This window comes from Orcinus orca, chromosome 21 (genome assembly GCF_937001465.1).
Source record: "Orcinus orca chromosome 21, mOrcOrc1.1, whole genome shotgun sequence".
NCBI classification, from domain to species: domain Eukaryota; kingdom Metazoa; phylum Chordata; class Mammalia; order Artiodactyla; family Delphinidae; genus Orcinus; species Orcinus orca.
The window spans coordinates 6,667,811-6,695,022 of record NC_064579.1 but is presented as its reverse complement, the minus strand read 5'-3'; positions in this window follow the sequence as shown (position 1 = coordinate 6,695,022).

Below are 27,212 nucleotides of genomic sequence, written 5' to 3'. Positions count from 1 at the left end.
GAGGCAAAAAGAAACAATGGAAGCATTTTTGAAGGTAAAAGGCTGTTTATGGCTGCCAAAGTGCTGGTTTTTACCCCCTACCTCTGGCAACTGTATAAGACTTGGAGAGACTTGAGCAGAGAAATGCACTCACTTGTCATTACATAAAACCTCTGTGTTCCACAGAGGAAATGGCCAAGTTTCACCCTTAACTGGATTTGTGAATTCTTACTGGGGACTGTGGGGAGGGTGAGTGGTGGGAAATGTCAGAATGCCCTGTGAACTGGAACAGGCGGTGACCTCGCTCTGCCATGGGAGGGGACGGCCAGCACTCCAAAGAGGCCTTGAGCCAGCAGGAGACAAAGGTGGAGAGAGGGGTGAGTCACAACGGGACAACCACAGTCCCACGCCCGGGCCAAGATGGCACGACTCCATCCACGGCACCAGAGGGCTGCAATGAAACTGGATTTAGACCACCAGAGCATCGGGGAGTTTTTTCCTCCCCCCCTGGATCATAACCCATGGCCTTCTTAATAATGATTTTGGGGATCAATTTCGCTGTTATTGAGCTTAGCACATTCTATATTCAGTCGCTGTGCTAAGCACAGTATTCATTTCCTCCTCTTTATCTTTCCTGCAAATGATTTTTTTATTGCCCATCTACGACCTACTGGATTTATCCCTGTCCACGGGGACAATGAAAGTGGCAAAGCGGAACTAAAGATCGTCCAGTCTAAACACACATTCTTATCAGGTCAGAGATATCCATTCTGGCCCTTGATGTGACGTTCCTACCTCTTTCCTTAAATTCTCTTTGCTCCATTTATCTTCCATGTTGATGTTAAAGCCAAAAGGTGGCCACTGCAAGAGTCTTAAGCATCCCTGTATCAAATTCTCGTGAATTTCAAAGTGCTGAGGTCAAGATCTGGAAAACTGGAAACCCGGGGTAATTGGGTTGCTAGGATGCTGGGATAGTTTATTATGCTCTCAGCCTTCATTAGGTGTAAGTAACATCTTGTCAGTGTCCTGCCACATATGCTAAAACAGTCGGGGGAATTTTACTGAGTCTGACAGCTTAAATCAGAAACAAGAGAGTTGACATGGCAGTGATGGAGCTGAACAATGATGGATATATTAAGAGGAGTTGGGAAAATTCTGGACTTCATTATACCCACTCCACTTCTCCAAAGTTTCTATCAAAAGAATCTCAGCCTCCTTGAAAAAGCCCCTCTGGGATCTGATTACACCCAATACAGTGCCTTCTACCTGGACACAGGAGGATTTCTGCAAAGGCTTCATCAGAGGAGTGATTGAGGGAAGATGAGAACAGGGAAATTGCTGATTTTGGTATAATTTCTACAAATAGATCTATCGAGATTTAAAAGGTGCAATAACTTGAAGTTTTGGGTAAGTTAAAAACCGCTTAAAAATTGGTTTGCAGGTTGTTTCTTTTCCCATCTTGGCCCCAGGCTATTTTCAAAATGAAAAGAATGGGATCAGGTCCTGAAAACTGAGGGGGAGTTGAAGGCAATAATACAATTTTAAAGATGACACAGAGGAAAGTGATAATCTTTTGAAAGTGTTAGAGGCACATTTGACTTAAGATGGAAAGTTTCTCAGGGGGAAAAGATGAGGAAAAGGAAAAGGAACTTCTGCTAGGAAATTGAACATTAGCTGGTTGGACTGAACATGGGTCTTCCTTGCCCAGTTCCAAAGGGGCCACTTCCCAGGGAGGGGGGTGGAGAGGAGAGGGGAATCTGCAGCCCAGACCCCAAGTACTGACATCAGGAACTGCCACTGGCCTGTCACTTTACGTGGAAGAGATTGTTTGCTCTCTCAGCCCAGGAGAGAGGCAGTATAGCAATAAGGGGCATACCTGGCCCTGATGACATGGTACCCCACTTTCAGGCAAATTAACTATCTGTCCTACGTGGGGCTCAGATCTAAAAATACACACAGTCTCAAGAGTGCCTTTACAAATGGATACCTTTTATTCTCCCTCCCTTTTAAGAGGAAGAATTGTGAGGGCTTACATTGCTGCACTACAACGTTTGCTGTAAAGACTCGTGTCTATACAGGGCAGTGAGTGGAAGCCTCACAAGAAGGAAGAATCTTCAGGGATTTCAATGGATGGGAACCTCTAGCTCTGAAATGGGCCTGTCCACCTAGCCATTTTGGCCAATGGCCCACATGCTTTTTTTTTTTTTTTTTTTTTGACAGCAACATGAGGCTTGCGGGATCTTAGTTTCTGGACCAGGGATTGAACCCTGGGCCCTCATCAGTGAGACGGCAAAGTCCTAACCACTGCACTGCCAGGGAATTCCCAACATGCATTTTTTGTGATACGAGGTGGACTCACTGTGGTCTGACAGGGTTAACATTTCAACAGATGTTATCTGAGTTTTGAAGCCATGAAGAAACTTCAGTGAAATGGTTTGGAAACAACAGTGAAGGGTCATTGTACATTACTTACTATGAAAATAGTCATGTCTTTAGAATATTAATTTTATTTTTTGCGAGAAAAAAGTCCCCTCCATTCCATTGAAAAGCAATGGGTCATTTTTTTTTTCTTTTCTCAGTGTGTTAATGCTAATTGTTTTCCTCTCTGTCTCAGACTGAATTGGACTGAAAACCTCTTTCCCAAATCAATTTGGAGGCAATGAATCATAAGCCCTGGTGACTAAACTGCTCTTTTATCAACCCAGCAGGTGTGTAACAGTCTTTCTCTAAATGGCCTTCCCTCCTGCACCTCTATAATCCCAATGAAAGAAGTCGGAGATATATGAGAACTCAGAGGATCTCTATCCTGACCCTCTCTTCCCAGTTTTCCCTTTAAAGAAAACACAGGCCTCCCACGACCATGAGGGCACACATTTTAGGTTCTCTGCTATGAATGCTACAGACCAAGATTATGATTTTATGCTTTTTTTCCCCAATACTTCTCTGTTGTTTCCTCCATCACTTGGACAAAGCATACTAATTTCACTCGAAACAGCACTATTTTTTTTGTTTTCTAACTCAGAAACATCCATTGAGCTCTTAATCCATGTCATGACCCATGTTAAACTCTGGGGAATGCGAAACTTGTGTGACAAGTAACATTGATGGAGTGTTTCATTGTCCCCAGCATTGTTTTAAGTGCCTTACATGAAGTAATTCACTTGATCTGTAGATCAAGAGGTAAGTACTACTGTGATCATCTCCATTTAATGGAGGAGGAAATTGAGGCACAGAGAGGTTAAGAAACTTGCTGGAGGTCACACAGCTAGTAAGCAAGGGGAGGATTCATGCCCAGGCAGTGTGGCTTCAGAGTCCCTGCTCTCAGTCATAACACTACCCTGCCCACCTGCAGCAAGACACAGCCCCTGCCCTCAAGAAACCACAGTCTGTTGGTTGGATGCTATCGAGTTATATAGTTGAATGGACATCTAAACATAAATGAATTGTGCTATAAAATACTAAGGCATAAAACCTCATCAGACACTTGGTGAAGGCTCATCTCGATGAGATCTTGTCTCTGTGCCACACTCACAGCCTCCAAAGGGGCCACCAGCGGTTCCCGGCTTAGGAGTTGCTGTAGGTTGGATTATGTGAATGGACACAAACAACAAGACTAGAAAGGACACGTGTATTTGTTTTCCAGGGCTGCCATAACAAAGTACCACTCGCTGTGTGGCTTAGAACAAGAAAAACTGTCTCACAGTTACGGAGGCTAGAAGTCCAAAATCCAGGTGTGGCAGGGCCATGTTCCCTCAGAAAACTGTAGAAGGATCTTCCCTTGGCTCTTCCAACTGCTGGTAGCCCCAGAAGCCCCTTGGCTGTGGAAGCAGAATGCTAATGTCTGCCTCTGTCCTCAAATGGCATTCTACATTCTCCCTGTGTCTCTTCCCACTGTTCTCCCTCTATGCGTGTCTCTGTATCCAAATTTATCGAGATTGAAAGAAGGGCCAACCTAACAACCTCACTTTCACTTGATTACCTCTGTAAAGACCCTATTTCCAAGTAAGATCACATACTGAAGTACCAGGGCTTAGGACTTTAACCTGTCTTTTTTGGGAAAACACAACTCAGTCCATAAGATTACAGTAGCCAAGGGCAAACCAGGAAACTGCACAGCCAACAGGTGGTCTGATTCAACAACTCCACCTAATAAGGGTTACTGATGGGTAACTAATCGACCCAATTAGATTCTGTCTTGGGAGTTTGGGAATGTAGCCAGAAGGAGAGTAATAGACCTGCCGATGAGCGTGGCAGAGTCACTGCAGTAGGGGTTGTGATACCTGCATTTGACAGCCTTTGAAGACGGACCCATGGCCAAAATGTTTCTGGAGTCTGAAGTGAAGGGTCAAGAGCAGGTTCTCCACTGGCCCAGGTGGCTCCTGGGGCCCCTTCCTGGGCTTGCTCGTTTACTTTCACCAACCATATCAATTAGACTAATTAGCCAGCCAACCATTAATTTGTTTGTCTTTTTATGCAAGCTGATCAGACTTCTGCCTAACCAATCCTGAAATTTTTTATCTTATCAAAATGAGATTTGTTTTTTTAATTCACATGCTGTGGAAAACAATCCCAAGTTCCTCTTATCTACCTTGGTCTCTAGTCATTTCAGCATCTCCTTATCACATATGTAAATATTTTCCCACATATATGTGTGTACTGTATATGATTTACCATGCATGCACATATACATGTATTGCATATATATTTATAAACACACACACATATATGTATATGTACGTATCTTCAACTTCATTCCAGATAGGATTTGTGGTGATTGTATTTATGAATATAGGATGGTGCAAGTATAATGACAAATTTGTGGTATGTTCCTTTAGTTTTATAAAGGATAGTACTGATGATAAGAATAACCTTTAGTCAGTGCTGAAAATGTGCCAGACACTTTGCTATAGACTTTTCATGCATTAGATAGTTTAGTCTTTGCAACGATCTGGACAGGCAAGAATCACTATGCCCCTTCTACAGATGAATAAACTGAGGCTCAGAGAGTTCAAATAACTCGTCCAACATGACACAAGGAGTATGTGAAAGATCTGAGATCAGAATCCTTATCGCTGGTTGTAGAAATAATGCTATTCTTCACTCTATGGTTGCGGTGCCTTAACCAACATGGTCTCGTAGAAAGCTGGTTTGCGCCAGCACCTTCATTGTTTATTCATGAGAACACTGAGTCACCGAGGTGGCAATGGTGGGATTCAGTGTCTCAGTTGTTGGCAAAACTGGAAATGGAAACCCAGTCATCTGCTTCCAAAGCTAGTGCCTTTCGACTTCAACTCCAGTCTTTCTGGGCCATATCTAGATGCAACTTTTTCACGTGTTTCCCTCCTCTGCTTCCTGCACTGAAACAGACTTTTTCCTGTTTTTAGACTGTGTTGGTCGTTTCAATGAGAATCAGAGGGAGAGGGAGCTAGACACCTGTGCAAGGGGCGTCATCTTTTCAGAAAGTTTGACCAAGATTTTTAAGAGAGTTGAAACAAAATCATGACAGTTCATAAGGGATTCCCCAGGAGCTCACCTGAAAACCTAACTAAGCAGAACACACATGCTCCAAGCGTTCAAGCTAATTGTGGGTCTCCTGGGCTCTCTTTGTGTGGCCATCACCTGCTACAGTGCAGCACTCAGCTTCAAGTGGGTGCTCGGTGGAGGTTTTTGACTGACAAAAGCAATTAAAAACATAATATAAGTTCCCTACACACCTTGTTATTATTGCGAAAGTATTTCACACATGTAAGGCAGTCTTAACAATCCTTTCGATTAGTCATTCATGTAACTATTTGAATAATCATTTCAAATCAAGTCAAAATAATCACAGAGGATAATAGTATTTATGGCGTTGCTTAGAGAAATTGTGATCACAGTGTGTCTTTCTTCTATTTTTTTGAACTGAGTAAATAAATAACTAGATGTTTTTCCTCGTGGTAAGGATGCTCTCTCGTTGCGTATAATGGGAAGGTTGAATACAACCCCTTCAACATATGTGGATTCAGGAAGAGGAGGTCGAATTTCTGCAACAGAGGTGAAAAACAACAATTTCCAAGGATCTCTTGTGGGCTAATACCAAACCCACAAACTGTGAGTGAAAGCAGGAGTGGGACTAGAGATGGTTCGGCACTGTCTACCAGGTAGCCACCTATTGTAATAAAAAAATCGTAGGTTTGAAATTATTTGGGTTTGAACTACTGGTTCACAGCTTACAGTCTGACTGTGAACATCATATATTCATCCAGCACTTACTAAATATTTGCTCTGTGTTATGTCCTGCGGTAGGAGTGTGTGTGTGTGTGTGTGTGTGTGTGTGTTTGGTGGCACATAAATAAATAAAATGTATAACTAACCATGTGTTTTCATAGGAAGCACAGAACAAGCAGAAAAATACAGAAGAAGCTGTAGGGGCTAAAGGCCACTGAGCTCGAATTGGGGGCAGGGGTGGTCGGGGAAGGTTTCCTGGAGGATGATGTTTGGACTGTATCCTTGAAGGACCAGTAGAAGTTAGCAAGGTGGTGTGGGAAGGAAGGTAGGCAGGAATCAAACAAACTGAAGATGACATGAGCAATTGTAGGGACCACAAGGCCTGACATAGTCACAAAGCTGTAGGTAGACCCGTATGGTGGGAACACAGGGTAGAAGTGGTGGTATCATGATGAGAGACAGTTCTGGGGAGGTGAACATAGGCTAGATTAGGAAAGTCATTGCATAACATCCTGAACAGCTCTGTCTAAACAAGTGGGGTGGCCAAGGAGAGCCATTCAACAGCAACTTAATAGGATTCAGAATCATAATGGATGTCGGTTAATATTTGCACTAAAATCTGCTGAAGAAGAAAAAAACTGTCTTTGTGTGATTGAAGTAGGCTAGGCAGTTAACCAAAGCTTTGTCATCCTTCCTCCAAACAGCAGAGGGCGCTAAATAACACAACCCCGAGCCAAAGGAAGAAGGAAATAGTATTCAGGGTCTGTACTCTGTAGTTCTGCTCTTAAAAAGAAGCAACATCACATAGTTTAATTCTCAACATCCCCTGCACAACAAGACACACTTGAAATATGAAACAGAAAATGCTTTAGAGTTTGACATAATTAAATATGCAGCCATTTGTTCTGAGTCATACATTGTATTCCCTGTAGTAAGAACCACTGTAAAAGAAGAGAAATTCTAAAAGCATTTTCACGGCCCAGTGATTTGCACAGCCTACCCCCATCCAGTCCAATCCAGAAATTCTCTCGTGGGTCTGTTTTACCATCCAGGAAAAAAAGAAGACAGCACCTGCGCTGAAATTTAGAAGGTAGGAACACTTGATAAGAGAGAAAATGTGAAAGAAAATTGCATCATAGTTTTGTAGGCAGTTCTATTAAATTTCTCAGGGGAAAAAAATTGCTCAGAGATGGGCTGTGATTCAGTTCAGCTACTTCCTGATACACTTTGGGTTTTAGTTTATGTAATAACACTCCATTTGCATAGCAGGCATTTTGATAAGGACCTCCAAGCACTTTTAAATGCATCATCTCCTCCATCCTCTCTACAGCCACCATAAAGCGGGTAGCAGGCTGCAGGTGGGCTCATCTGTCTTTTACAGATGATCCACCCGAGGGCCCAGCTCAAGGCTCCATCCACTGGCCTCCACAGCCAAGTACAAAGTGGGCCCAGCTTTGTACTTCTTCGTTTTCAAACCTAAGATTCCCCCAGATAAATCTATACGTATTAAATCCCCAGGGATTCTGACACTTCCCAGAGAGGGACAGCCATGCACACCAGAGACATGGAAGAGTAAGTTTCCACTCATTCAGAAAGATATATTGAGCACTTGGTAAATGCCAGACAGGATTCTAGGCACTGGGCAGGGAACAAAACAGAAACAAACAAACAAAAAATCCCTGCTCTTTTGGAGCTAATGTGTGGCAGGGGAGATAGACAATATACATAGAAAGTGAGTTAATTGTATCCTATGCCAGGAGGTGATAAGCCAGGGGAAAAAATAGACCAAAGTAAGGAGAATTGAGAGGAGGGTGATTTTTAGGGGTTGCGGGCCCCACTGAGAGGGTGACATCTGAGCATAGATTTAAGGGAGTGAGCTAGGAGGCTTTGCGGGACAGAACATTCCAGGCGGGCAGAGGACTCCTGCAGAGGCAGTTGGAGGAGATAAGTAGAGGGGGATGGGGCGCGAGGTCAGAGAGGCACCAGGGGGAGGTCGAGCAGACCTCAGAGGCCACCATGAGGACTTAGTTTCTGAGCCAGGAAAATGGGGACGCATAGGAGGATTTGACCAGAAGGCTTATCGTCCCCTACTTACAAACGCCAGCGAGAAGAATGTGTGGTGCTTTATTTTTGATGCTTGTTCTTTTAAAACAGATGGTTTTGTTTTGATGTTCGAAATATAAAAATTACATAAAATATTGAATACATCTTTTTCGTTTCAAATTCTGTGTGTGGACTAGTTCCCCAGGGACTTAACAAAGCGGCACACACTGCAGGGCTTACAACAATGGAAAGTATTGTCTCACGAGTCCAGAGGCTAGAAGTCCAAAAGCAAGGTGTCAGCAGGCCCATGGTCCTTCCAAACCACGCTTCTTTGCCTCTCGCTAGCTTCTGGTGGTTTGCTCGTCATCTTGGGTGGTCCTTGACTGGCAGCTGTATCATTCCAGGCTCTGCCTCTGTCACCACACGGCACTCTCGTTCTGTGTATTTCTCTCCTCTTCTTATAAGGACACTGGTCCTACTGGATGTAGGGCCCACCCTACTCCTGTGATCTCTTCTTAATGTAACTAATTACATCTGCAATGGCCCTCTTTCCACATAAGGTTATATATATATATATATATATATATACACACACACACACACACACACACACACATATACATACGCATATATACGTGTATATTTATATATTCTTTTTCATATTCTTTTCCATTATGGTTTACTACAGGATATTGAATATAGTTCCCTGTGCTATATGATAGGACCTTGTTGTTTACCTATTTTATATATAGTAGTTTGTATCTGCTAATCTCAAACTCCTAATTTATCCCTCCCCCACCCTCTCTCCCCTTTGGTAACCATAAGTTTGTTCTCTATGTCTGTGAGTCTATTTCTGTTTCATAAATAAGTTCGTTTAAGTCATATTTTAGGTTCCACATATAAGAGATATCATATGGTATTTTGTCTTTCTCTGTCTGACTTACTTCACTTAGCATGGTCATCTCTAGGTCCATCCATGTTGCTGCAAATGGCATTATTTCATTCTTTTTTATGGCTGAGTAGTATTCCATTGTATATATGTTCCGCATCTTCTTTATCCAGTCATCTGTCGGTGGACATTTAGGTTGTTTCCACGTCTTGACTATTGTAAATAGTGCTGCTATGAGCATTAGGGTGCATGTGTCTTTTCAAATTAGAGTTTTCTCCAGATATATGCCCAGGAGTGGGATTGCTGGATCACATGGCAACTCTTTACATTTTTAAAGCAACCTCCATATTGTTTTCCATAGTGGCTGCAACATAAGGTCATATTTTGAGGTACTGGGGGTTAGGACTTCAGCTTGCCTTTTTGGGGGGAGACATGATTCAACCCATAACACTATGTCTCCCAGTAATTCGGAGGCTGACCTCCAGGCTGCACACCTGCTTACTGAGGATCGGTCCCTGATCTGGTCAGTGAAGCGTAGTTAGTTAGCATCCAGGGTGTAGAACTAGCATTAGGAATCGCAGTGAAGGATAAGGGATGGTACACAGCACCTGACCTCAGAAGCTTACCTCTCATTCTCAAGACCAAGGCAGGCGTAATGCTGCAGAAGTCCTTGTTGTGTTTCTTTTCTGGGTTGTTGCCTTGTCGGTGTGTGTGTGTCTCAGTGTACATTTATGTCTGCATATGCGGCTGTGTGAGGATATATGGGTGTCTCTGTGTGTGGCTCCATGGGTGCTACCATGTGCGTGTGCGATATCAGTTTGTATTTACATCAGTGAGTGTATTCGACCACATATATGTACTGAACGTATGACTGTGGGTGGAGGTTTGTGCCTGCGTGTGTGTGTCTGTCAGTCTTTATAAGTGTATTTACAGTAAAGGCACGAAATCTCTGTGGAAATCCTTGACTCTGTATTGAGCAAAGTGAAACAAGGCCAGTTATGAACTGTCTGGGCCCGTCAGCCCTAAAGAGCCACTTCAACTTTCCAGAATGCATTGATGTTCACATCCCCTTCTCATCGAGGAGAGAACAACCTACTTCCCTTGCCCCCTGCCCGGAATCTGGAGAGGGAGCAGCAGGACCTCTGTGAAAGGCCAGCTCTAAACTCACAGTCCTATTGATCTTTCAAAACAATATGGTTGCAGAAAAATTAAATAGGCTGAGCAGGTGTTTGAGGCTTATCACAAGAATCTGGGAACTTCCCCAACGAGGCTGCTTACAGAAGAGGAAAAAGGAAGATGGACTGGCCTAGGTTAATCCAAGCTCTCATGAAAGAAAAAGATAAGTTATGAGAAGGTACTTGAGAAAAGGTAAAGTACCGTCCAAGAGCAGGATATTGGTTGAATGCTAGACATCAAATCCTTGGTGAAGTAGCCTATGAACGGGAGAAAACAGGGTGGTGCCCTGACATTCCCAAGCCTTTTTTTCTGGCATTGGCCAGAGTGCCAGAGGCCGGATGGCCTGGGTGGCCTGGACCAGCACCCTTAGCCTCTTCCTTGGTATTGTGGAGCTTGAAGTCATAGAAAAAGAGTCAGATCTTGCTTTAAGACCTGTGGAACCAGTAGAGAGTTCATGGGTGTGATGGAGAGTGGGCAACGCCATCAACTCCGGGAGAACATTAACCAACAGTTATGGAGAACGATTGTTCCCAAAACTCATTTGACTCTCACCACGTATGAGGTAGAAGGATTAGCGTTCCCCTTTACAGATGAGGAAATCGCCACACAGAGAGACAGAGTCACTGGCTCAAGGTCAACAGTGAGGCAGTAGGAAACCTTCCATTCTGCTGACGTGGTTTTATTGCAAGTTTTCTTCCTTCTCTTGAAGACGAGACCAGGTTACCATCCTTCATTCCTGGCAGCTAGAGAGCGCTAAGTCTTTGCTTTAAAAGATGTTCAGCTCTGCCTATTTTCTGTGCATTCGGGTTGGGTTGAGTTGGAAACTACAGAGCGTCACCCCACCCCCAAATCCTCTCCAATATCAGAGCTAGAGATTTTAAAGATGAGAAATGCCCTGGAAGGCAAAGCCGAGAGGATCAAGTATTCTTTTCCTTCTCATCAGTTTAGTGATACATGACATATCTTTTAACCTTTCTCACCTCACTTTCCTTGTGTGAAGACTGAAGAGTATCCAATAGATGATATAGTGGCTAAATGCTAGGATTCTGGGGTATACTAGTAAGGTGTGTCATGAAAAATATCGAGAGTCCCTTGGGAAAGACCCAGGGTTGTCACAGAGCTTTGTAAACCAAAAAACATTAGACAGTTGCCAGGCATTATAATGTTTTTATGATTATTATAAAGCTAGCCAGGAAGCACTTACAAATTTAGCAGGAGCAGCATCAAAGCCCTGGCCACGTAAACCTCCTAGGAATCTTTGATAGTAAAGAATTCTATTTCCCTTGGGGAGTAAAGGAGCAACTCGAGAATCCCAGCTCCCATGGCCTGGCCCAGTACATCCCGAATATGGCTAGGAGCTCTCTTCTCCACCACCCCCAAGAGTGTGCAGTGTTTCCCAGGACAGTGGAAGATGTGATCCTCCCACTGGCTAAATGGAACTGTGTGTCTCTCTTTCTCCTCCTTCCTGCCCAGCTCACTGCCACTCACCACCACCATCCTTATCAGCACAGCCCTACATCCGCCAGTTTAGACTCAGGAGCCTGTGATCACACCACGTGGAGATGTGTCTCTACTTGAGGATTCCGGCCTCACCAGCCTTCGCCAGGAAGTTAAAAACAGGGGCCTCTTTTGCATCCTCTTCTCAAACTGCCATTTCCTCAGATATGGTGAACTCTACTGGAAAAAAAAAAAGGCAAATAAAAGAGGCAGCTCTTCCAAAACAGGGAGATTTATGAGATTGACGCCTGCGGAGGGGCCTCTCCTCTTTCTGTGGAGGTATCACTCTTCCCTGGGCTGGGCCCTGGGACAGCCACAGCCGAACTCTGCACCCCAGAGGTAAGGCGCTCCTGTCACCGCTCCCAGACCCCTCCCCTTCCCATCACTGTTTACAAGGAGCTACCCCTCTCGGTAGATTAAGCCCTCCAAGCCTCCCGCTCTCGGAGGCCGTGTGTTGAGCCCCATGAGCTGACTTGTGGCAGTTATTAGCACGAGAGGAGAAGTGCTCTCCTCATTAGGGAGAGAGCAGCTGGAGACAGAAAGCTTTTCAAAGGCAGAGAACTGACCTCCAGCTCAGCGGCTGGAGGCCGGGGTATTGCAGACTCAGAGATGACTCTCTTCTCTCTCTCTCTGCAGCCTCCGCCCACTCCTTTCAGTAGAGTCCTGACCTTGTAGATCCTGAACCACTGCCCCAATCCATCTCCCTACATTGTGTCTCTCTGGTGAACTCATGCTGGGAGATTAATTGCTGCTATCACCCCTAATCCATCACACTTCCCAAAGATTGTTTTGACATCTAGTTAATTTTTGGCTGATGATTTATCAAATTCTTATTACCGTGCTCTGAAGGGGCTCATTTATTGTGTTGATTCATGGTAATGATAAAGGGGAAGCATTTTGAATTTTAAGTACATTTCCCTCATGCTTCTTCTACCCAGTGTATTTAAAAAAAAAAAAAAAGGGAAAGATAGGGGAGGGGACTGTAGCCAGGAAAGTCTTAAACAATTCAAAATGTGAAAGAAAAGGGAAAGGGGAAAAATTCTTTCATTATGTGAGCAAAAGCCAAAAGTCTGAAAAGGTTATATGTATGTATAATATATACGTACGAAGCACTTTTAGCATCTGGGTCTGAACTGCGTTTGGAAAGCTCATACTCCTAAGACTCTTAAACGTTTATTGCCCTGTAATATTACCTAAATGTCTACTACTATTTTATTCAAATAGAACTTAATGGTAAATGATTTCAGTCATGTACCATGAAATGTAAAATGAGCGTCTTTGCCAGGCCAGATGGCCAGCCACCTTTTAAAAGTGCAGGGAGACTTTTCTTTGCCCCTCAGGTCACTCCCCAGACCTTCCAAATGAATCGTTTGCCACTCAGCTCTATTTAATAAACCCAGATGGTAGGAAGGGGTCCAAAGCCCATGTCCGCTGTTTTTTTCAGAATCAGAGGAGCTGGTGTCTCAGGGATGGAGCCCAGAGGTGACAGGAGGGCCCCAAGGTAAAGGCACTCACAGGCCATGTCCTTCCACAAAACAGGAACATGATTTCTGACCAAAGAAAGGGAAGAAAGATGAAAGAAGAAAGAACTGCGAGGGGTCTTTTCACCAGGAATCTTCACCGGGAAGCCCGCAGTGAGAGGATGCCATGCGCAGACTTCCTGCACATGGAGCAGACCTGTCTTGTTGTCCTTAGCGCCAAGGATGCCCATCCCACCCTCTGTCCACACACCTCCCAATACCTGCCCTGAGTCCCCCACCTGTCTTCCTTCTTTCTTTAATTCTCACAAAACCCAGCTCATCACTGGAGGAAGTCCATCACCCTGAAATCTGTAACACCACCGTATATGTGGCCAGCCTGTGAGAAGGCACGTAGGCGTTTTACTGGTGAAATGATTTGGTACGTAAGGCGGCGAGGAGAGAAGAGGATGTCCAATACACGCCCCCCCCCCTTAAAAATAAATTGGGCGGTTTTCTCTCATTTTCCATTTGAAAAATTAAATACAATTATTTGTCTCTTGAAAGCGGGAAGAGGGATGGGGGAAGGGCAAGGTAGGGATAGGGGATTAAGAGGTATAAACTACTATGTATAAAATAAATAAGATGTAAGGTTGTATTGTTGGGATATAGCCAACACTTTATAGTAACTTTAATGGGGTATAATCTAGGTTGTAGATTGTACACTAGGTTGTACACCTGAAACTAATAAAGTAAATCAACTATAATTTTAAAAAGTAAATAAATAAAAGTAGTAAAATTCATATATATATAATAATCTAGGCTTAGAAATATATTTCCTTGTATATACACACACACAGACATACGTATGTATGTGTACATTAAAATAACTAACAAAAGTCGTATAATTCACATATATAATAATCTTGACTTAGGAATATATTTACTTATATATCTAGTGTATATATATATACACACATATATACATATATATGTATACACATACACATATACTTAGAGGGTGAAGCAATCATGAAAATTATTTCCATTTTTAAAATAGCTATTGATTTTGTCATATTTTAATTGACTTTTTGCCAATTGCGATATTTTTTTTGCAAGCATTCCCCATTTTACCTTAGTATACTAACGTGGATTTATCGTTGTTAGAAGTTTTCTTCCACCATTTTCAAAATCTATTTCTCCTGCGACATCTCTCATTTGCTTAATATCGTACGTGTCTGCATCTTCTCTCTTTTGCCTGATCAGCCTTGCCGGGTATTCATCTTCATTAACATCTTCCTTTCTCAGTGACGGCAACACCGTTCAATCAGCTACTCGGGGTAAAATCCTCAACACCATCCTGGCCTCAAGTGTGATCCATCTGCAAACGCTTTGGGACAAGATATAGTCTGCATCTCACTTCTCTCACCACCCCACCCCGCTTTAACAGCCTAGGTATCCCTCCCCTGGACCATCGTAATGCCCTTCTGCAGGATCTGACCCCTAGCTCCCTCTGTGACCTCACCTTGCACTTCTCTCATCACTCCCTGTCCACCCTGATCTCCTTGCTCTTCCTCCAGTGAGCCAGAGAATGTCCCTCTCAGGGCCTTCCCCACTGCTGCTCTGTCTACCTGAAATGCTCTTCCCCCACAGAGTAAAACTGGTATTTTAAATCTTAAGTTCCACATCGCACTCCCTCTTCCATCTCCCTCAGTAAACTAATTCAGCTCCTACTTCACGATGAATATAGAAGCCAAAAGATATCCAAGATCTAACATGGAGTCGAAGGGGAGAAACCCTAAAAGGGGCCAAGCTTGGTTGCTAAAGACAGGTGGCCAGGTTGTGGGGAGATGCAGAAACCTACTCGGGATGGGCACCGTGGTGGGTAGGACGGTGAGGACACAAAACAACGTCGCCATTCTCTGTCTTCTGTAAGAGTCTCATGGTCCAACAGCCGTGTCAGTGGCTCACCCTGGCTTTCACGATGCTTCTCTCAATTGCAAGATCACTTTAACATTTTAAAGGGCGCCAATCACGTATGGAGAATGTGCTCTTGGAAGCGACTCCTCTCCCTGACCCATTCCTTCCCCAGCTAGGTCCACTAGCCAGCCACCCCCTACACACACACATACACACATATGTACACACACACGTACACACACACCCATCATCCTTCCATCACGGCCGAGATGAAGCATGACCCACCTGGGCCCAGAGCTCCACTTCTGCTCTTTCCCTAGGAGATCGCATCTAACCAGTTATCTCCTCTGTGCTCCCCGCTGTCACCCCAACTCCCCGCCCCACAGACCCGTCCTCTTCATCAGCATGAAAACAAGGTCAATTTGAAGGCAGCTTAGAAGTAAAAATGCTTCCATGGCCCCCGTAGCTTCCACCCTCTGCCTCTACCCCATTCGCAGCCAAGATGGTCCAAGAAAGCTCTCTCACTCCCCGTCTCCACTTCCTCTCCTCCGTCTCTCTCCTCAGTGTACCTGGTCAGGCCCCACACTACTGCTCCATCTAACCAGCTCTTGCCCAAATCCCACGGCCTCCTTAGTCTGTACTTCTTACGCCTTCACTTTCCCGACCCTCTGGCCACACTGGATGCTATTGATTCCTCTCTCTTGCCTGAAATGCACCACCCTAACCTGGCCCGCATCTTCAGCAGTCAAGGGTGCATCTTTCAGTGTTTTTACGGCTCTCACGCCTGTTAGATCTTGGATTGCTTCTCCACCTTCGGACTCCATGAGTCCATTCTCTCGGCTTTTTTCTTAACTCTCAGACTTGTTCATGATTTCTTCTTCCTCAGCCCATATCTTCAATGATGTCCCTTAAATATAGGTGCTCTTCAAAGTTCTGGGCTCAGCCCTCTTCTCTGCAGAATCTCCCATGTGATCCCATCCCAGCTCCAGTAGTCATCTATATGTTAACGTCTTCCAGATAGATAGATAGATGATAGATAGGTAGGTGGATAGATTGATAGATGATAGATAGATGATAGTTGATAGATGATAGGTAGATAGATAGATAGATAGTTGGAGATAGACTTATATCTCATTCAGACTTTCCTTCTGAATTGCAACCTTTCCTGGTAGAGAGCCAATAGGTACTTCAAACTCAATATATCAGCACCTGCATTCCATCGACCATCCACGTCTGGTCCACTGATCCTATCTCAGTGAGCGAGACCACCACCACCATTCCACCCAGTGGCCCAAAGAAAGGCTGGGAGCCCTGTTTGGCTCTGTTTCTCTTTCTTCCCTTTCCCCTGCCATCTACCACTAGTGACCTTAGTGATTCTGAAATAGACTGTTTCCTTTCAGTCTCCAACGTGTCTGCCTCTGTTTTGACTTTCTACTTTACATGACTACAGCGGCCCTTGTCTACTTTCTGCTTTTGGTTTATACTTTTAAAACTCATTCTCTACATTTTGGAATGTTTTCTGATTACAAAAGTCATGCATATATCTATTAAATGTTAAAACCACAGAAGAAAACCAAGATAAAAACTAAAATGGTCCATTTTGTATATGTGTGTATATTGTATGCTGCATACTTTTAAAATACAGCCGAGATCGTATCCTATACATATTGTTTTGATACCACTCTTTACCACTAAATAATATACCACAAAACTTTTCCATATTAACTATTTTTTAATTGTGCCAATTTCATAGGCAAAATAAAGTATCATTATGTTAATTTACATTTCTTTGATGAGGTCATTTAAACATAATTTTATATGTTTCTGAGTTATTTGAATATGTTTTCCCTAATGATTGATTCATGGCACTCACACATTTTGCTTTTGATAACTTTTATTAATTTCTTTTTGTATGAAAGTTGCTATAGATATTATATATGTCCCAGTTACTTTCCAAAAATTATAATCTTGTTTTTATTTTTACATATTATGGTTTAAGAACTAAATTTAATGTAATGATATCTGTCAACTTTTTCCCTTATAGTTTTCCCCTTGCTTTAATGCTTAAAAAGGCCTTCTCCCTCACAGCAGGTAGGAAGTCAACTGTATTTTTCTACTCTTACTTATATGTTTTTAAATTTTGGCATTAAATGGTTTAATACATCTGGAATCAATTTTGGACTAAGGTGTAAGTTGGACTGTATGTATATATTTCCAATTATTTAATTAGTTATCTGAATACAATCTATTAACCAATATATTTGGTTAATAAATTCTCCCTTGATTTGAAATGCCACATTTTCCACATATACAAAATCCCAGAAAAACACTTCAGTCAGTTTTGGACTTTCAGTTTAGTTTCACTGATCTATGTCTGTCTGTCTGTCTCTCTCAGTTTTTACTATTTCAGCTTTTATACCACAATTTTTCATGTGCAAGAATAAGCAACCCCTCATGTCTTCTCTTTCGAAATTTCTTTGGTTTCTGTATTGTCTGTACAAACTTTAGTATCATTCGTTAATGTTTTCCAATTTCTATTCAAATTTTGATTGTAATTACATTAAAGTTATAAATTACTGTTCTTTCTATCAACTGAGAAACACATGCATGCTTATTAATTAAAGCCATCTTTTACGTGTTTCAGTACAAGTATGAAATTTTCTTCACGTAGTTAGTGCAACTTTTAGTGTTGCTTATTTTCCAGAAATTGAATGATCTTTTGATGCTGTATGAGTGGGAATTTTATTCATATATTATCCAATAGTCTGTTTACAGTGTAGAGTAAACCTATGAAGGCTTGTGTATTTATTTTGTAACTAGCCATCTTATTAAATACTCTTTAATGCTAATAGTTTTCCAAATCCATCTTATAGATTTTCCAGGTTATCAAGAGTATAATCTGTAAATCACATCAAAATTTTTCTTCTTCTTTGCAGTATTTAAGCTTCATATTTTCCTGTCTTATTTCTGGGACTCTCAGAATTCTAAGTGATGGTGCTGGTAACCAGTATGTTTCATGGACTTAAATGGGACTGTCTAGTGTTCTATTATTTAAACATATTTATGGCTTTTTATTTCGTATACCTGTCATTCATCATGTTAAAGTATTTTTATACTTCAATTTTCATAAGAATTGTGTTTATAATTAATTATGAATGGAAATTAAATTTTATAAAATCTTTTGGGGCATCTATCAAGATACTGTCATAATTTTGCTTGGCCATTGGTGTGGTGAATATTATTGAAAATAGATTAATGCTAAAGCATCTTTGCATCTCTGGAATAATCCTTTTCTGGCCACCCATAGTCATCCTTCAGAATTCGACTGGATACAATTTGCTAATATTTCAAGGATTTTTACACTTATACTCAAAAATGGGATTGACCTATAGTTTTTCTATTTAAAGTATTGTCATGTTTTGGGTTTAATATTGTGACAGCTGGGAAGTTAACTGGGAAGTTTTCCACCTTTTCCTATGCTCTGAAATGGCTTAAATAGGATAAGAAGTATTTGCTTCTTGAATATTTTCCCATAAAATATTTGGGGAAGATAATTATTTTATTCATTTTTCAAATGCATCTATACTTATTGGTTACTTTCTAAATAGTCTGTAATTACAGATTCTATTTTCTTTTTATTTCGTTCTATGCAAAAGTTGTTTTTTTTCTTTCTAATGTCCAAGTGATTGATTGTTTATGTATGCACTTTTATTAGAATTTCTTATTTTTGCCTCTTGATCAAACATTGGGGCCTGTGAAATTTCTAGTCTTTGAAATTTATTGAAGATTTCTTTGTAGCCAAGAGTAGATTAATTTTCATAAACATAGCATGACTGTTTCAAAAGAAGATGTATTGCTATTTAGAGAGTACATGATTCTGTATACATTAAGAGATCTGATGTATGTTTCATTAGATCCGATGTCATTATTTACTTAAACTTTGTTGAACTTCCATGCTGGATTGTAGGCAACACCCTTCCTGGTCCCTGGCACTGCTATATGTTTTTCCTATCTTACTTTTAATCTTATAGGTCATTTTCATAGGATTCTCTAAGGCAGAAATTAAACCTTCATAATCACAACTTCATTTTACCCAGAAATCCCCAGAGAAATCTTTCTAAAATGCAAATCTCATTGGAACACTTTTTGTCTAACACTTTTAAAATACTCCATTTCAACTCCCCACTTGCTATCCCTTCCTTTTTTGTCCTTGGGTTAGAGCACAGACCCCTAAAAATGGCTAGTAGAGTCCTTCAGGGTATCGATCCTACTTGCTCTTCTCCTTTCTTGCCACTCCTCACATGTAACTCAATCCATCAGTCATTGAGAAACGGTTGCTGTTCCACTTTTCTCTCTTCCTTGTTGCAGGGGGTTTGCACCCGCTATGCGTAAAGCCCAGAACTTATTCCGCACCCTCTGCTTTCACTCAGATTCTGCTTATCCTTTAGGACTCAGCTTAGATATCATTTCCCACCCTCGGGCTGTGAGCTCAGGCTTCTATAACTCCCTTTGAATTCCAACCCACCCCTTGCTGCTGTATTTAGTATTTACCTCCTTGTGCCATAATTGCCTTCTGTTCTAATTAGGGGTGAGCTCCTGTGCCCAGAGATCGGGTGACCTGTTCTGTGCTTAGGTCAGTGCCCCTCACAAAATCAATACTCCACAGAATGTGGCCAGGGTGAGGGCTGCTAGAGTACTTCCGGTCTCACTGTTTGTTGGTCTGTGCTGATGACCAGGCACTTTGCAGAACTGAGCTTTCAGGTTGAACACTTTGTATAAGTAACAATTAGAACTGATGTTTTTCGATTATTTTAATGTTCTTAAAAAAATAGCCATTTAAAAAATACATTAAATCAGGGAGTTCCCTGGCTCCCTCCTAATATTTTCAGGTGGTTCTGTTTCTGGCTCTGGTCTTTTTTGGGTTCTTTCATGACACTGTGCTGATTTAAGGAGGTCTCTGCAAAGGTCTCTGCAGTTCTGAGCTCTCTGTGCAGGCTTGGTATCTCAGAACCCCAAGTTCTGTGTTTTCAATCGGGGAGACCACCGTCTCTGCCTGGGTCCCCTCTGCTTGCTCCCAGGCAGCAACCTGGGACATGATAGTCCTCACTTCATTCATTTCCCATCTCGCGGGGATCCCTGTCTTTCCTCGCCTGATGCTCAGTGTCTTGAGACCTGTTTCTGCATGTATTTTGTCTGGTTTCTTAGTTGTTTCGGGTGAAAGATTAAACCTTGTTACTCCATGTTGGGCAGAAACAATGTCACCCAAAATCGACTTTTGATGTAAGCGAATGTACTGATGGTTTGCTTTCAATGCGCGCCTTTGCACTAAAAATATATTTTCATCTAAGAGATTCCATTTTTCATACTTAATCCACCAGGAACTTAATTCTATGTAGGAAGCAAAGTAGATTTCTAATGTCGTGAGCAGTTTGGGGGTCAAATGGAACTGGATGACATTCTGGTTTTGCCATGTGACCCTAGGAAACGTGTTTCTTTTCCTTGAGCCTCAGTTTTCTCATTTGTAAAAAGGGCACAGTCACCCTAACCTCAGGATATTCTCATTTAAGTAAAATGATATCTAGCGCTCCCTGGGCACAGTGCCTGCTATCAGGTAGGTGCTCAAAAATGCTGGTTCCTTTTTGCTCTTTTCGTAACAGCATGAGTTATTTTCTGTGACTTATTTATGTCTTACGTGATAATCTGTCTAATGTTTGTCTTCTTAACGCACTGTGAGATCCACTTCTTTTGTTTTCTGATCTATCTCCAGGACAAAGAAAGAGCCCAGCCCACTGCAGGCTCTCTATAAATATTTTTTGAGTTCCTGGACGAGTACCTCCTCTTCCCATGCCCTGGCACTCACCTCTGCCAGCTAACGTATGCCTTGTTAATTAATGAATACTAAGAACAGTCTTAGAGATTGATATAATTTTCTACACAAATTTTGGAGGAATAAACAAAGGCCAAAGTTATAAAGAAACTTTCAAAGTCCCTGACACTGGAAATGCCCCAAGCCCTAGAACTACTTTCTCATGTTCACTATCCGTGGTATTGGAACTCACCAAATACCCATCCTACCCACAGGATCCCTTTCATATTCCAGTACTCAATAGAGTAGTAAGTCAATACGCACTAGTATATATAAATAGATAACCAACAAGAACGTACTATGTAGCATAGGCAACTCTATTCAATATTCTGTAATAACCTATATTGGAAAAGAATCTGAAAAAGAGTGGATATATGTATATATATATATAGCTGAATCACTTTGCTGTACACCTGAAATTAACACATTATGTATCAACTATACTCCAATATAAAATAAGAAATAAAGAATGCTAAAGAAAGAATAGTAACTCAGAAACTATAAGAGAAAGGAATCTGAAAGAGAATACATGTATATATATATATATATATATATATTTATATATATAACTGAAAAAGAACATATATATAACTGAATATATATATATAACTGAATCGCTGTGCTATACACAGTGAAGTTTACAGGATATTGTAAATCAACTATACTTCAAAAAAAAAAGGAAAGGAAAGGAAGAGACCACAGCTCCCTCTCTCCCAGCCATACGAGGACACAGAGAGAAGGTGTCTTTCTACAACTCAGGAAAAGAGCCCTCACCAGGAACCAAATCTCCTGGCACCTTGATCTTGGACTTCCCAGCCTCCAGCAAGGTGAGAAATAAATGTCTGTTGTGAAAAAAAAAAAAAAAGAAGAAGAAGCAGCAGTCAGATTACCTTGGTTAATGTCTTGCTGTGGATTGAGAGTAAAAACACGACTTTTTAGGAGAGGGTTGTGTGTTCATTGTGGCTGGGGAGGGTGTGGCAGTGGGAAAGTATGAAAGAAATGTGAGTGGCTCAACCATTTCCCTTCATCCCACAGTGGACAGTGTTATGGGGCTGTCTGGGCCCTCACTACCACATCTAAACCAGTCAACCCCCAATAAAGTGTAACTTGGAAATGATGGAGAACACGGGAAAAAAAGACCAAAGAATGATAAATGTTTCTTTCTTGGTTAAATAGCAGCTAAGACGCTAACTTGCAATCCTGCCCATCTCTGCGATAATTATACGGAGAAAGGAATTTACAAAAAAAGAGAAAGAGAGAGAGGGGGGAAACCCACCGGCAACAAAGCTCCTTAGGCTTGGATTGGCCGTTGCATGAATCATTAGTTTTCCCGAGGAATGATCAGGAGTGTCATTAGGATGCATTAAGCATCATCTAACAGGGCTGGGGGAGTGCACGAAGGCTCTCTCGCTATTGCATAATTGATGTAGATGACTCAAACTTGCTCTTCTCAGAATATCCTCACCCCACCAGCCCTGTCTCTCACTTTCAGACTTTCACTTCATTCCTTGATTCTCTCCTCTGGGGATGGAGAACCTATTCTTGCAGCGGAGGGAGCCTCGGGCTTTCCAGGGCAACCGCATCGGACTCCTGAACTGCGGAGGGAAGAGAAGCAGAGAGGCACTGAAGAGCTTTTTCATTCATTTATTGGACCAACTCATTACGTGGGACCTGGATGTTTGGGTTGGCTTCCACGTAATGCTTGCCCTGCCTCTTCCCTTTCATCTCCTCTATTTAAATCCCTCCCACAGGGCCACCCTGGCCACCTAGTGCTGGCTAGTCCCCTTTGCCCCGATCCCTCCCCCCTCCCTCTCCCGCCTCCCTATCTCATTTTCTGTCCCTTTAAATGAGGTCACCCTGACTGAATGAAGGACAGGAGGCCCAGAAGAGGTCAGACATTAGCACTGCTATAACTGCACTGCTACTGAAACTGGGCAAACCCATCCATCAATGGCTCCACTAGTCCATTAAGCCTCCCATGAAATATGCCCTGCTCTGAATCGCATAGCCATACATCTCCCGGTCTAGACACCTTCCTGTTGTGTGAAGATCAATGCCGCTCGGTCATGCATCATGTGTCATCCAGTAGCCCTCACTCTAATAACCGTGTCTATTCTCTAGTCTGCAGTATAAATTATGGCGCTGAGAAAGTACTATATTATTCAGCAACCTTGGGCGCTAATGGATTATTGGTTGATAATGTGAGCTCCCTTTCTTTTTTCCCCCATTTTGGGCTAAATCTCACTTTTATTTATTTATTCCTCTCTATTTTTATTTGATTTAGCTCCGGGTTGAGTGATGGCTGCTTTAGACTTCTGTCAACATACTCCTGAATCAAACCCCTAAAAAGGACGACGCTCTCAAAGAAGCCCAATCAGAAAGAATTCTCTGCGGTCGCCTATTACCTAAGGCACCTAGTCCAGTGGCATTCGTTTTGGCTTCTGTTGCCTGAGGTTTCTGTTAAGGTGCTTTTTGTAGCTGAAGGGCAGTGTTAGAGAACCAACTTCGACCTGGGCACCCGGAGATCCTAGTGTCCCATGAGGCTCAGTGTTACAGAGTCCCCGTCTGCACGGGTCCTTCTACCCCTCTGATTACTTCAATGCTGCCAGCTGCTGATAATTACTAAGGTAACACTGACTCTTAGTTTTCCTCTCCGGAAAATGGGTGAGAGAGGTGGACCCCAAGTGGACACAAAAGGAGGAAAAAATCAATGATAGCGAAGAACTCTGAAGGTGTAAGTTTCAATGTTGAACCACATTAACTCTGGGAAAAGAGATGGTTTCCAACTACCCAAAGCTTTATCTTAAAAATGGTAATATTTTACAGAGAAGCAAGGTTTGTATTTGAGACGTGTCCAAAAATAGGCTAGGCTTCCCTGGAAAAGAAAGAACCTCTTGTTCACCAGAATTCAGGCGAAGGCGACCATCTGGAAAGCGTAGCATAAGCAGGACACTCAAATGTCTGAGGAAAGGTTATAGCCAAGGTGACATTTCACATCTCGTCCACGCTTCAGGTTCTGTGATTTTATGATATAGATGGCAAATAGCACTATTTTGAGACATTTTTAAAAAGAAATAGTTTTAAGTAATAATAATTTGGCGGGGGGAGATGAGGTTGACCACGGAGGCTGTGAATGCCTTTTTTCCACGTGTTACTTCATATCTGGGCTCCAGCAGAGCCCATGTGGTAAATACTTGTTCTGGTTCTTATTCTTTTTTATTGTTTTGCTTATTTGTGCTTATGAACACGAACACCAGGGCAGAGTTAGGACTTGTGTGGCTCTGGAAAGAGAAGAAGCAGAAGGAGCCTGATGCTGAGAAGAGATCTTCATCTAATCCTCAAAACCTGAACCACCTAGCCATTTCCCAAACTCGCCCAAAGCCTAAATCTACTTGCAAAATTCTTTTTCTGACCTCACACTTTTTCCAGTCCCCTCAGTTCTCAGGCGCAGCAGTCTGAGGAGCCCTGCCCGGGGGCCAGCTAGAGCCCTGCACCACTTCAGGGCCTGAGAGTCTGGACGAGTCTTATTTATATGTTGATCTTTTTTCTTTTTTAATTAATAGGCTTCTTTTGTTAAGCACTTTTAGATTTACAGAAAATTTTAGCAGAAACTACAGAGAATCCCCATATGTCCTTTTCCCCTCCCTTAACAGAGTATCTCCTATTTTTTTTTTTTTTTTTTTTTTTTTTTTTTTTTTGCGGTACGCGGGCCTCTCACTGTTGTGGCCTCTCCCGTTGCGGAGCACAGGCTCCGGACGCGCAGGCTCAGTGGCCATGGCCCACGGGCCCAGCCGCTCCGCAGCATGTGGGATCTTCCCAGACCAGGGCACGAACCCGTGTCCCCTGCATCAGCAGGCAGACTCTCAACCACTGCGCCACCAGGGAAGCCCTCTCCTATTTTTAACACCTTACATTACTTTGACACATTTGTTACAACTGATGAGCAAATAGTGATACATTATTATTAAGTAAAGTGAGTAGTTCATGTTAAGGTTCACTCTGTGTTGTACACTCTATGGGATTTGACAAATATATCTACCATGACAGTATCGTACATGATAGTTTCCCTGCCCTAAAAATCCTGTGTGCTTCACCTATTCACCCCTCCCTCCTTTTCCCAAACCCCTGGCAACCACTGATCTTTTTATTGTCTCTAGAGTTTTGCCTTTTCCAGAAAGTCTTAGAGATGGAATCATGCAGTGTGTAGCCTTTCCAGACTGGCTTTTTCACTTAGCCATATGCATTTATGGTTCCTCCGTGTCTTCCCATAGCTCAATAACTTATTTCTTCTCCTCATTGAATAGTATTCCATTGCATGGATGGACCGCAGTTTACCGATCCATTCACAATCTTATGGAAGGTCATCTTGGTTGTTCCAAGTTTTCGCACTTATGAATAAAGTTGCTATAAACATCCATGTGCAGGTTTTTATCTGAATGTAAAATTTTATCTCTTTGGATAAACACCAAGGAGTGTGACTGCTGGATCATATGGTAAGAGTATGTTTAATTTTGTAAGAAACTTCCAAACTCTCTTCCAAAGTGGCTGTACATTTTGCATTTCCACCAGCAGTGAATGAGAGTTCCTCTTGCCCCACTTTTCCGTCAGTATTTGATGTTGTCAGTGTTTCGGATTTTAGCCACTCTAAAATGTGTATAGTGAGACCACATTGTCATTTCAATTTGCAGTTCCCTAGAGATATATGACGTTGAGCATCTTTTCATATGCTTATTTGCCATTGTTGTTTGTCTTTTTATTGTCACTGTTTGTGTTACTGCCTCTTCTAACCACGCTCCAAGTCTCCCAACGTCCCCAGAAAGCTAGCAAATGAAGCTGCCTGGGCAAAGGTGTCCATCCTTCCTAAGAGAGAATGTTGGTGTGAGTGGGGATAGGGATGGGGAAGACAGAGGGCACATAAAATGCATGGCATGCCTAAAATGCGCAAGACACATTTTATGCCTTTTGCTTACAATTTCCTATTTTAGAGACACAACCATCCTGCTAGGTAAACACTGCAACCCCCATGTTATTAATAAAGAATCTGAAGTGCACATTAAGTAGCTTAGGTAATTATGGAGTGTGTAAGCACTGAAGTTAGGCTGCAGACTCGCATTTGCCTCAGTCTTGGTCCATCAAACTCCCACCGTAACATGTGCTTCTCTGGTAGCAGGAGACCAAACAAGGAACACCACCCCTAGCCTTGCTACCTTCCTCACGTCTTCCTCAGTGAACCAGAGGTACCAATGAGAAGGCGGCAGATGTCTGGTACAGAGCCTGGAGGGTGGGGCACGCAGGACCGAACACATTCCTATGATGGATAAATGAAGGGGAGGCAAACAGTCCTGCAGCCAGAACTGTGCAAGCTACAAGCAATCCGGCAGAGTAATTGCTGTCTTCTCTGAGCGACTGGCCTCTAGTGCCTGGTCTGAAAGGCTCTGTGTTGGCACGAAAGGGTAAACCAGGAAAGAGCATAGCTTTGCCCCGAGCTTCTCCTCCCAAGAAAAGCCAATGCTCGGGTGGGAGTCCATGCCTGCCCATATGGCCCAGCCGTTGAGGCACAGGACACAGGCCTACCCCCCATCAGCTCTAAAGTCACAGATGTAAAAATATCCCATTGCCCGAAGAAGAATCAGCAGTGAGCATTTCTTCCCATCATTCGGGCATCCTCTTCAGGTGGGGAAGGAAGAGTCTGGAAATACCCCTGGAGGGCTTCTGGAGGAGAAGCCAACCTGCTGGACTGGTCAGGATGCCAACTCCCCATGGAAGAGTTTTCTCTGCCAGCTCCTGCTGCCTCTCTGAGCCTGGCACTAACCTGTTGTTTGTTTGAACATGACAGTAATGTGTTTACCTAATTAGGAGATGCCAGAGTTCCCCAACTTGTAGCTGGGAGTTAGGATTTCCTGATGAATCACAGGTATGTCCCCCTGTGAAAGTGGCTCAGTGTATGGGGAAGGCTCTGAGGCCCCACATTCCAGCAGCTCCACTCACACCTTCCAGAAGTCTGATCATGGTCCGCTGGCCCTTCTGTGCCTCAGTTTACCTTCCTCTAAAAGACGAGAAAGCAGCCCCACCTAAACCTCCTCCCACCCTCCCTCCAGAACCAAATGCATCATTCTGCTTGCCCTTCTCAGAGGTGACAAGCAATGTCAGTGGAAACCGCTTCCTACAGGGGAGCAAT